Below are 10,572 nucleotides of genomic sequence, written 5' to 3'. Positions count from 1 at the left end.
TCCCAATATTCTGATTTGAACCTTCAGTTTGTAATGGGTTTTGCTGCTCCTACCGGCGTTTTGATGCTGCCAGCATTATGTCTGATGCTGCACAGCAGCCCATTGTGCTGCAACCAGAGTTGAGGGAGGAAGCTCCTCCCTTGTTCCAGCTGTGATTGGCTGCTGGAGCTGTCTTTCAGTCCGGAAGGAAGATGAATTCTTCACTGACCCCTTGCAAGGATGTTGTGAGGATCAAAATGGAATAATAGAATTTTACAGTTGAAATACACCCTGGAGGTCATCTAGTCAAACCCAACATCACTGACAAGTAGTCATTTGGCCTCTGTGTGAAAACCATCAGCAAAAGAGAGCCCAGTACTCCATGATGTGGCCTCTGCCACTCTGCAATACCTATACCATTGGGAAATTAATCCTAATGTCTAACCTAAATCTGCTTCCTTTTACTTGCAGCCCTTTGGTTCTAGTCCTGAGTGCCTAGAGTGCTTGCTAGGCATTCGAAATAATTTCCCAAGTGACAGATGTGTTGCAGAGGCCACACATATAAATAATTTTTTTAAAGGTTTGTCTTTTGTAAGTAAGCAACCAGACAACTACTGCAGAACAGAAAATACAACAGGAGAGAGGGCATGCCCTCAGCTACTGCCTGTGGGCTTCCAGCAGCATCTGGTGGGCCACTGTGTGAAACAGGATGCTGGACTAGATGGGCCTTGGGCCTGATCCAGCAGGGCTGTTCTTATGTTCTTAATTAAAAGGTGGATGCTTTTTTGTAGTGGGTGGGAAGGAGAACAATTCGAACAAGCTCAGTCATCTTCCTCATAGCAAAACATTAAAAAACGGTTCTCTATTTCTCAGTGTTCAAGTAACTTTTTAATTTTTCTTAAAAAACACTGGAGGTATGAGTAACACAAGAAGTCAGACTATCAGAGTTAAATCAGATAAGACAGCAATATCTGAGGCGCTGAGGATGCATACTTTCCCCTCTTTGTTTGTTTGTTTTGTTTATAACTGTTAACTGCACTCTGAGCCCATGAACATTCTGTCTCCGTCTCCATGGGGACATTTGAGGGGGAGTTAGTCCCCTTAGGGTTTTTACCCCATTCAGATTGTTTGAACACTGACATATCTGTGGATTACCTGAGTCTGCCAGTATCTCCTACTGGTTTGAAGGCATTCCGTCTATACAGTTCATAACATTTCCAGTTCTTTTGGAAATAGATATGATTATTCCCCACTACATTTTATAGACTTTAAAAGTAACCCTATTAATACACAATACATACACACAAACAATTGTATGTGTTCTTATTATCATTTTTATCTATGTTATTATTAACATTGCTATGTTCTTATTATCAATGGCTATTAGTCTGCTGGCTATAAGCCACCTCCATGCTCCGAGGCACGATGTCTTTCAATACCAGTTGCAGGCGAGCAACATCAGGAGAGAGGGTAGGCCCTCAGCTATTGCCTGTGAGCTTCCCAGAGGCATCTGGTGGGCCACTGTGTGGGCCACCTAGGATGCTGGACTAGATAGGCCTTTGGAGTGATCCAGCAGGGCTGTTCTTAGGTTCTTTTCAATTGTTTTAATAGGGTTTTTTTCATAAGCCATCAGAGGTGGAACAATATGATAAGGCTGATTAAAGATTTTGTGGCAGCATGTGATTGGGGGAAATATACAGGAAACAGAAAAAGATCTGTAACTGGGTTCACACATAACCAGCCAATTTACAAAATAACCCAAGGCAATACATTTTCAAGTTATATTGTCCAAATAAAATGATCCTAATAAAATAAGAACAGTCCAACAAATTTATAACTTTTGTTATTCATATTCAACAATCATAAAAATAATATATTCACAAAGTACAAAATTTAAAAATTAATCTATATCAAAGAAACAATTAAAATGTGCCAATGTCTATCCAACAGGAACCCATACTCAATACACAAGTCTGAGGATGATCCAATGATATAGCCCAATTGTATATGCAAAGATCCTATTAGATGCTGTGTTCAAAAATTTCCAAACGCAATTCAACCAGAGTCAGGCCTTTATCAGTGGCACTGTTCCAAAGTAGAGGCTGTATTACTAGCTGCTTGAGTACAGTATATCGACCAGAGCGAATTCTCCAGTGTAGTTGGAAAGCTACTCCTCAGAGCTGGTAGCATAAGATTTTCTCTCCAATTGTAGGAACTATTTATAGATAATATGAGGCAGCAGCTTTTTCAAGTTTAAAAGCAACATTATACCACACTGGAGCATTGGGTAAGCACCCTGCCTCAAAATTGCAACTGTTTTTCATGACCTTCCATAAAAAAGTGTAAAAACCAAACTCTGGCATTTTGCTGCTCATGAAAACAGTGGCAGAAATGACAGGGAGGTTTCAATCCATCCCTAAGTCCCAAACTGGAGACTGTATCACACTTTGAATGATTGTCTAGCCTTAAGAGACATAGTCTTTTCTATATAGTACCAGTAATTGTTCTTACAATTGCATATTTTAACTACTACTGGAAAACTAAAAATAGTGTTGACGATTTGGTGGCAGAAGTGCAATAGACCAGCACATATTTGCCACAAGCTCCTTCTACTAAGTGAAGAATTAAACAGAGGTTACCTACTTTGTGAACAGAGAGTCATGTGCATGTTGTGATCCTGCAATTTAGAATACTTGTGGTTAATATTTAAAGATTACAGTGTCCTCTTTCATTTTCTTTGATTCCTCAACATTTTTCTGTTGCAAAGAAAAATGATCACATGCTGCGATATCCTTTACAGATCAAAAATTCTGGTTGCCATAGAAACTGCAAAAAGTCAGTCATGACATCCCAGTGTTACAATGGAAAGTGTTTGCTGGGAGGTTGCTCCTTATCCAAAGTTCTTATGTCAGAAATGCTTGGCTGACTTTAATCTAGGTGAGAGAAAGCAGGGTCAGAGTGACGGGAGGATGCCTAAATGGAACATTTTTCTGTGAGAAATTTGGCACATCTCTCCAGATATTTAAACACGTTGCCGATTTTTTATATGAAATAATAACATACTTTTATTATTTCTGCCTGGCATGGCAGAAAAATCAAACCATCACCAACAAAGCCCAGAGAAAACCTTTTTTGACCCATGATAACCCAGTTCTGTAAAAACACAGGGCTCCCTTATAGGTTGATAGCCGATACTGAGGTGAGGCAAGTCCAAACTATACTGTCAACAAGTCTAAAATGAACAATAACTATTATGTGAGAGGCAGAGGTGGTGAATTGTCCAAATCAGTTTCCCCAGTGAAGTTTAATTAGGTTAATTCATACTATGGAAATTGTATCCATTTGCACATTTCAGAGGAAATGGAATCCTAGAATGTGAAAGCCTAATCATTGCGTTGTTTTCCTGTTGTTTCATATCTCAGTGGTTAATTACATTGTTAAAATACTGGGAAAGTATAATGCCACCAAGTACAAGAGTACCTCAATATTTGTGGGGGTTCCATTCTTGGCTGCAGCCATGGATATGGAAACTGTGAATATCAAAGCATTAAAGTCAATGGGATCGTGGGAGTTAGGTTCCTGGTCAGCCAGAAATTGCTCAAAAATGGCCAAAAGTGTGCCAAATTTCAGGGGAAAACATGAGGGGAGGTCCTTACCATGCTTTGCTGCTCCTTTTGAGTTGCACTGTGCCCCGGAATGCCCCCAAATTGACTGAAAATCACTAGGTTTGTGGGGGGTTCCCCCTTAAACAAAGCCATTTTGTGGCTCTGAGAAACAAAATGACGGCCAGAAATGACCTCCGTGGTCATTTCTGGCCATTCCCGACCCATGGATAGGCAAGACTGAAGTTTTTCTTCTCTTTCTCCATGCATATGCTGGGGTCGGGTGTCTTTTTCTGACCGTGGGTACACGAATACGCAGATAACAAGGTTTTCCTGTAAAAGAAAATTGAGCCAAGATAGGTCTATTCCTCACCAAATGGCATTTCTGAGGGCTAATAGGAGCTTTACGGGGGAGTTTCATCAGGAAAATGGCATGGACAAAAAGAATTAAACATCCTCTACCTCTGTGCTGTGATCTGATCGTGATTGAGTCTCCACACAACTGCTTGTAAACCAAACTAGGCAATGATGTCTTGCCTGGTCTTGGCCTGAAGTCTTCTTTCAAGCACTAGAATTTTCCCTTTACTTATCTGAGGGAGGTCTTTCTCTGGGATGAAATATTCTTGAAGAGTGTTCATCTATCATGGTGCTTTTTCTTTGTCTACTATGTATACTTAGAGTCCTTTAAACCCTTCTACCGTCCACAAACTTGTACCTTTTTGTTCACTCCTACATCTACAGCCCACTCTGTCTGTGTTTAGCTGTAGATCTGAGGGGTGTTAACCACTCTTGCAGTAGGCTTCATCCAGGAACCCACCACTGGGCTCTACCTCCAGATCCACCAAAAACCACTAGGCTATGACACAGACCCACCTAGGTAATTTACTTTCTGATGTCAGAAGCTGCCAGCCCTACAAACAAATGGAGGAAGTTGGAAAGGGCTTCAGTATGAAATGAATGCTGAGTAAGTGTGAGCAACAACCAGACCTTAAGGCTTTAAGAGTGGCAGATGGAAAGGGGCGAGCCTGGGACCTCTTCAGGAAGCAGTTTGCTTAGCTAGCATAGCTGTAAATATTAGAGCTAGGACCCTGGCTGCATCAACGCTCAGCTGCAATGTCTCATAGTGACCACTGTGGGTGGTTGGGTGGAAGTTTAGGGTCATGGATAAAAGTGCTGGATTCTTCCCCTCCTTGTTCTTCCAGTGTTAGTCTCAGTTTTGTCTCTCAAGAAATAGATGTTTGTTTTGCTCTTTCTCTTCAGCCATGAGCTACAACTGAAATTAAGCTGCAGGCTTTTTCACATTAGTTTGTAACTTTTTATTTAAATAAATTCTTATAGCTCTTCAATACTAAAGAATTATCTCAAGACTCTTGCTTTGTTGCTTTCTCACCACTGGTTTTGCTTTGCTATTTGGGGATTGAACTGACATTCTTCCCCTATAGTATACACCTGTGTGTGGATTGTGTTAGTGCTTTAAAAGGTGCAGTGTGTCAGGTGGATTATTAGCAGTAGGGTAATGTCCAGAAACAGGAGTCATGTCCGTAGGATCTGTAGAATATTTCAGTATTCTACTAGAGTGTGAAAGCCTAATGCCAACCCTCATTCGTATTGCCCTGTCATACAAGAAATCAAAGCAATCTTTTTATTCAAAATAGTTTGGAAACATGTATATCCTGCTCTTACAGGGGCTCCCAGAGATCTCCCATCCACAACTGTTTCGCTTCAGCAATGCTACTGCATTGGGTGCTCCCACAGAATTAGTTAGTCTTTTGAATTTTTCTTGACTTTTCTTTTGATTATACTTTGTAACTCTCACCAGGGTATAACAAACAAGGAAAAGCTGGTTTCTGCCAGATTCTCAGATACATATATGCCTGAGAGTCAATCAGGAAGTAGGCCTTCAAAGGACTGGCCTCCATGTTCTTTCTTTCTTAGGCAAGAACTGGTTGGCACTCAAGATCTGGAAGCAAGAGCACTTGACGGAAGCTGTGAGGAATGATCAGCTGCAAAACAGAGAGGAAGAGAGCCGTCCCTCTGTCATTTTAGTCAAAGGTTTCTATGTAGTGGATTTCTGTGTAGTGGATTTCTATGTAGTGTCCGGATTTTAAGTTGCCCAGATTGCTTAGCCTGCCTGGATTTGCCCAGATTTTCTTTCTTTCTTTCTTTCTTTCTTTCTTTCTTTCGCTAGAAATGGAGTTATGGTCAGGGGCGTAACTATAACAGAACAAGGGGAGACAGTTGTCTGGGGCCCCCCGAGAGGCAAGTCACATGACTTACTCCCCCAGCCGCACACCCGCCTGGGCTGGCCCACTCCAACCTTGCTACGGCCCTGGTTATGGTTATGGAGGAAAACATGCGGTCACTGTTCTGCTCAACTGCTGGACTTTGAGTAAGGCAGGTAAAGCACAGGAGGCTGGCTGGGAGAGATTCACAATAATTAATCTCCTGAGAAATGTTGCTTTGTGGGTTTTTATCAGCAGTGGATCTCTAAAGGGCAGTTGAGAAGATAGCTTGATTTTGATGTAAATAACTGCCTACCTGTGTACTGTAATGTTTAAGATATTGGGCTTTGTAGTGCAATCCATTCTATGCATGCGTACTTGGAAGTACCATTAGTTTCAATCAGATTTTCTCCCAAGTAAGTGTGTAAAGGATCGCAGACTAACTGAAAAGCTCAGTGTATATTTTTGTTCTATTGCTGCTATTAATATCTCAAACTGTGTATAGTCTTCGTTTTCACGGTATTTTCTGGTAGAAAATAATTTTGCTCTGGTAGACATCCAGATCAAATACTACTGAACTGGACAGTGCATCGGTCAATTTGCATAATTTGCACAACATGCAAATTATTTGTAAACTAATTTTCATAAGATGCCAATTAGGCTGCCCGGATTTGGAGAGCTTGAATATGGCAACCCTAGTCAAAGGAAACTTGAGGGACATTTGAAAAAAAAAAAAGTTCAGCACCCTCGAATCTGAATTCCACAGTACTTCAAAATAGGAAGGGTGGGCAAGAAGCTCACACATCTCAGCTTTGATTGAGCATTCTGTGGGGTGGGACTTTAATTCTACTATGTGTTCCATTAAAAGAAAATCTATTTCATATCTGTCATGATTGCTCAGAGGAAGGCAGCCATTATAGGCTAAGACTACTTTATTGTGTAACAGGAAGAGACAAGTTCATCAAAAACTACAGGCAGGAAGGAGGAAGTGCCACCTACTGGCCGGTCATATTGCAACACATTTCCACACAATATCGATCCCTAGTTTTCCCTCAGTATTTCCTTCCCCCGTCTCATATTGTTACCTTGTTCTTAGTCAAATGGTGTTTTGAGAGACTTGTGTGGAGGAAGGGTTTTTAAAAAGGAGTCCTAGGCCTCCTTGGAACAGACTGTTTAGCTTACAGTTCAGGGAATCTCAATAGAAGGAACACACCTATTACTGTAAGAACCCAGGTCGCTTTGCCTAGATCTCTTTCCCTGTGAGGAGGCAAACAAAAGCCTTGTCCAGACATTCATGAGCACCCCTGTGATCACAGTTACAGCTCCCAAAGTGGGGAGGAAGTCACCCCCTGAAGCGGGACTCTCACGGTTACAGTGCTGTTTGTGTGAAGGGGAAGCACCATAAAATTGTGATGGTCAGTCACTGCTTCTGTGAGCAGCAGCCTCAGGCAATCCAGGCTGGGGCTCATGGAAGCACTGACCATCACAGTGATGGCACTTCCCCCTTCACGCAAACAGTTCCATAGCTGTGAGTGCCCAACTCGAGGAGGTGAGTGACAGCTCTGGAGTGAGATTTTCTCCTTGCTTTGGGAACTGTAAAGCACAGTGGTGTTCATGAATGTCTGAGGAGAGCTAAGGGGCTACACTTAGATTTCACTCTTCCTTTAGAAAACTCAGAGCAGTTTAATGGGCCTTTCTGAGGTTTCCGGTCCAAATTCACACATGTCGAAGCTCATCAACATTATACAGTAGCACTGGGTTTTTCCTGAGCTTGTTAAGAGGACATTATCTGCCTGGGGGTGCATATTAGTGCAACATTAGCAGGATAACCAAGCATTTTGCATGATTTTGGGCACCTTGATCTGGCATTGGTTTATCTGCCTTCTTCGGTTAAACCATAATGTTCCTGCCATGCCAGCTAACTAGGAGCAAAAAGATAGAATCACAGGTTGGAGCTGAAGAGCAGGACTCTGGGAGTAGCAGAGGGCTGGAAAGGGAAGCAAAGCAGGGGATCCAAGCAAGGAGAGACCAGGAACCTAGCTCTAGAGGAGCTCTCACTGTAGAGCTGCTGCATCAGCAAATGCCTAGCTGATACCAGGGAGCGTATAAAGAGAACAGAAGCTCCAACCCTTGCTGGGTCTTAGTTCAGGGCCTGCACGGAGACTTGCTTCCTCCTCCTCCTCCTCCTCCTCCAGAGTAGGCCCACAGGAAAGGATGCCTTAGTACCCAAGAACCTGGCCTTGATCCAGCACTACCGCTGCTCCTGAGGTCCCAGGAGCAATGAAGGAGGGTCTGAAGTGGGGCTAGGTTTTCAGATCACGGTGTGAGATCCCTCAAGATTTAAGACTTCTCAAGGGTAACATCCACAGGAGGGGTAAGCTCCAGCTGTCCCTCAAGGGCCATGTGTCCACCATGGGATCTTGGTTGATGCTAGAGGCTCCTTTAGGGACTGCATCTTTTTCTTCCCCAAATGAGTTCTCATTAGGGTCCAGCCATGGGTGCTGGCTGCTAATTTTAATTTAGCATTACTCTGCATCTGAGTAGTGTTCAGCTCTCCCAACCACCCTGTCCTAGATACATATGTGTTGCCTTAGATTAGGCCAGAAGCCTGTTGTGTGGCATGCCTTTTAGGCTTATTCATTCAGATCCATAAGGTATCTGTGGGTTTCTCTTGCTACAAGTATGCATGCACTTGAATAAAGTCAACACTGAGCACTGATTCAGTCTTGATGTGAAGATCTCATTTTGGCTCTGGGCACTGCTGCGAATGGCAAGCCTACTGGATAGTCATCACTGTTGTCACTAGGAACAGCTGCTACCCAATCACTGCCAGACAGCTGCTGCCTGAAATGGAAGGCCAATGGCATCCACGGCTCTGCCCTCCTCTAATCCACATCAGAATGCGGCATTCATCCCAGGCTTTGGTCTTGGGGTAGAGGAGTTGGATAATAGTAACAAATTATGGAGATAGTAATGAATTGCTCGTTGCTGGAGGGGGAAAGTGAATGTAAGCATTCAGAGAAGGCAGGAAAGAGGAAAGCATGAAGGTGTATATTAGCCAAATCCTATTTCCAGGAAATAACACTGATTATATAAAGAGCAATCTTATATATAGGGCAAAGTGCATACAGGAAAACCTTGTTACTCACATGGGTTCCGTTCCTCACATACCACTGCAAGGAATGAGGCATTATTTCTATGGGGAAAGGTGGGTTAGATTCCAGAATGCTCAAAAAAGTTGTAAAGAAGCCAAGAAACAACCAAAGCAAGCAAGCAAGCAAGCAAGCAAGCAAAAAACCAGCGAAAAAAACCTACTGTAGTGTGCTCCATGGGTTCTCCTTGTGCTCAGCAATGCCCCCCAACTGCTAAATGTCCCCCAAACTGAAAAAAATTGCTTAAAAATGCTTGTTTTATTAAGAAAAGAGGTGGAAAATGGCAGGAAACTGACCCCCCCGAAAAAGTGAAAAAAACACTTTGCTTTGCTCTGTGGGGTCTCCAATCCTTGTACCCTTCTTGTGCCCAGCAATGCTCCTCAGACTACTAAATGCACCCCAATACTGAAAAGAAGAAGAAGCAGGAAACGAGCAACAAAATGGCCCTTGCTGACAAAATGGATGGCGGAAGTGACCTCAGCAATAACTTCTGGCCCTCTAGGAACCACGGGTACATGGGTTTTAACCCTTTAGTATCTGCAGATACTGAAATTGGGTGTCAATTAGACACCTGCGAATACGTGAAACCACGGATATAGAATTGCGTATAATGAGGTTCTCCTGTATATTGCCCAGAGATGCAAATTTTGGGCTGTATAGAAATATGTTACATGCATACAACGTTGGATCTAAGAAAAGTAATGTAAAGTCTTGTTTCCACATGCATGGTCCAAATCATGACTAGAGCATGGTCCAAATCATGACTAGAGCATTTCTTTCATGTGGAACTGGGGTCATGAATTATTACAGACTAGCAACCATGGCACTCAAAACATGATGACAGCAGTGCATGTGATAAGTAGTTCTAAGCTTTATGGCTAGGATATAAATAACCCTGTCTTGTGGCATTCCTGTGGCAAATGCAACATGTGCTCCGGCCTTTACTTCTAAGCAAACATGTTTTGGACTGATGTGTCAAGAATCTTTCTAGGCTGATCCATCAGTGCATAAATGCTCATGGCAGGAACTACAGTTACTCTCGCACATAGTGAGGTCATTCAGACAACCGAAAACTGTGTCCTATCTAGCTTTGGGAGCTGTGAGTGCTCCCAATTTTCAGTTGTGTGGGTGTAAACAACTAGGTAGGAGGTGGGAGAAGTGTGGAATCAAGGTAGGACGAAAAGCTAACCAGCTATCTGCAGCTCCGAGCAAATTGAAACAACTGAGAATGTCCTACTTCACTGTTTGTATTTGCACTTTCTTCATCCACCCATTGCTATGCAAGTACCCAGGATGTTCAAGCCATATCTATATCCCTATGCTGCTTTCTGACTCTAAGCCCGCTATTACATACAGTGTTGCCAGGTTCTGTGCAGCAGCGTCCAAAATCCGCCGGATGCTGGTAAGCGGTGGGTCCAAGCTGCTTTAGTCTGACCTCCTGCTGGCTTCTGCGTGCTATAATGCGTTCATCCAACATAGCGCACCATCCAAGACTTGTGGTTCTCCTACTTTTTTGCGCTATTGCTTTGCGCTATTTATTTATTTATTTATTTGATTTTTATACTGCCCTTCCGAGCTGGCTCAGGAATTAAAAAACAGTTATCATTAAAAACAATT

General features: G+C 42.7%; 1 long non-coding RNA gene across 1 annotated transcript; it reads right to left on the bottom strand.

The window, feature by feature from the left end:
- Positions 1-900: 900 nt before the first annotated feature.
- On the bottom strand, positions 901-9,411 carry LOC128330946 (uncharacterized). The gene is made up of 3 exons (XR_008310267.1): positions 8,953-9,411; positions 3,636-3,914; positions 901-2,912 (listed from the first exon to the last, which is right to left on the bottom strand). It is a non-coding gene; the product is annotated as an uncharacterized LOC128330946 (long non-coding RNA).
- Between the last annotated feature and the right edge of the window lie 1,161 nt (positions 9,412-10,572).

This window comes from Hemicordylus capensis, chromosome 1 (genome assembly GCF_027244095.1).
Source record: "Hemicordylus capensis ecotype Gifberg chromosome 1, rHemCap1.1.pri, whole genome shotgun sequence".
Classification (NCBI taxonomy): Eukaryota; Metazoa; Chordata; class Lepidosauria; order Squamata; family Cordylidae; genus Hemicordylus; species Hemicordylus capensis.
This window is presented reverse-complemented; position numbering and strand designations above follow the sequence as displayed.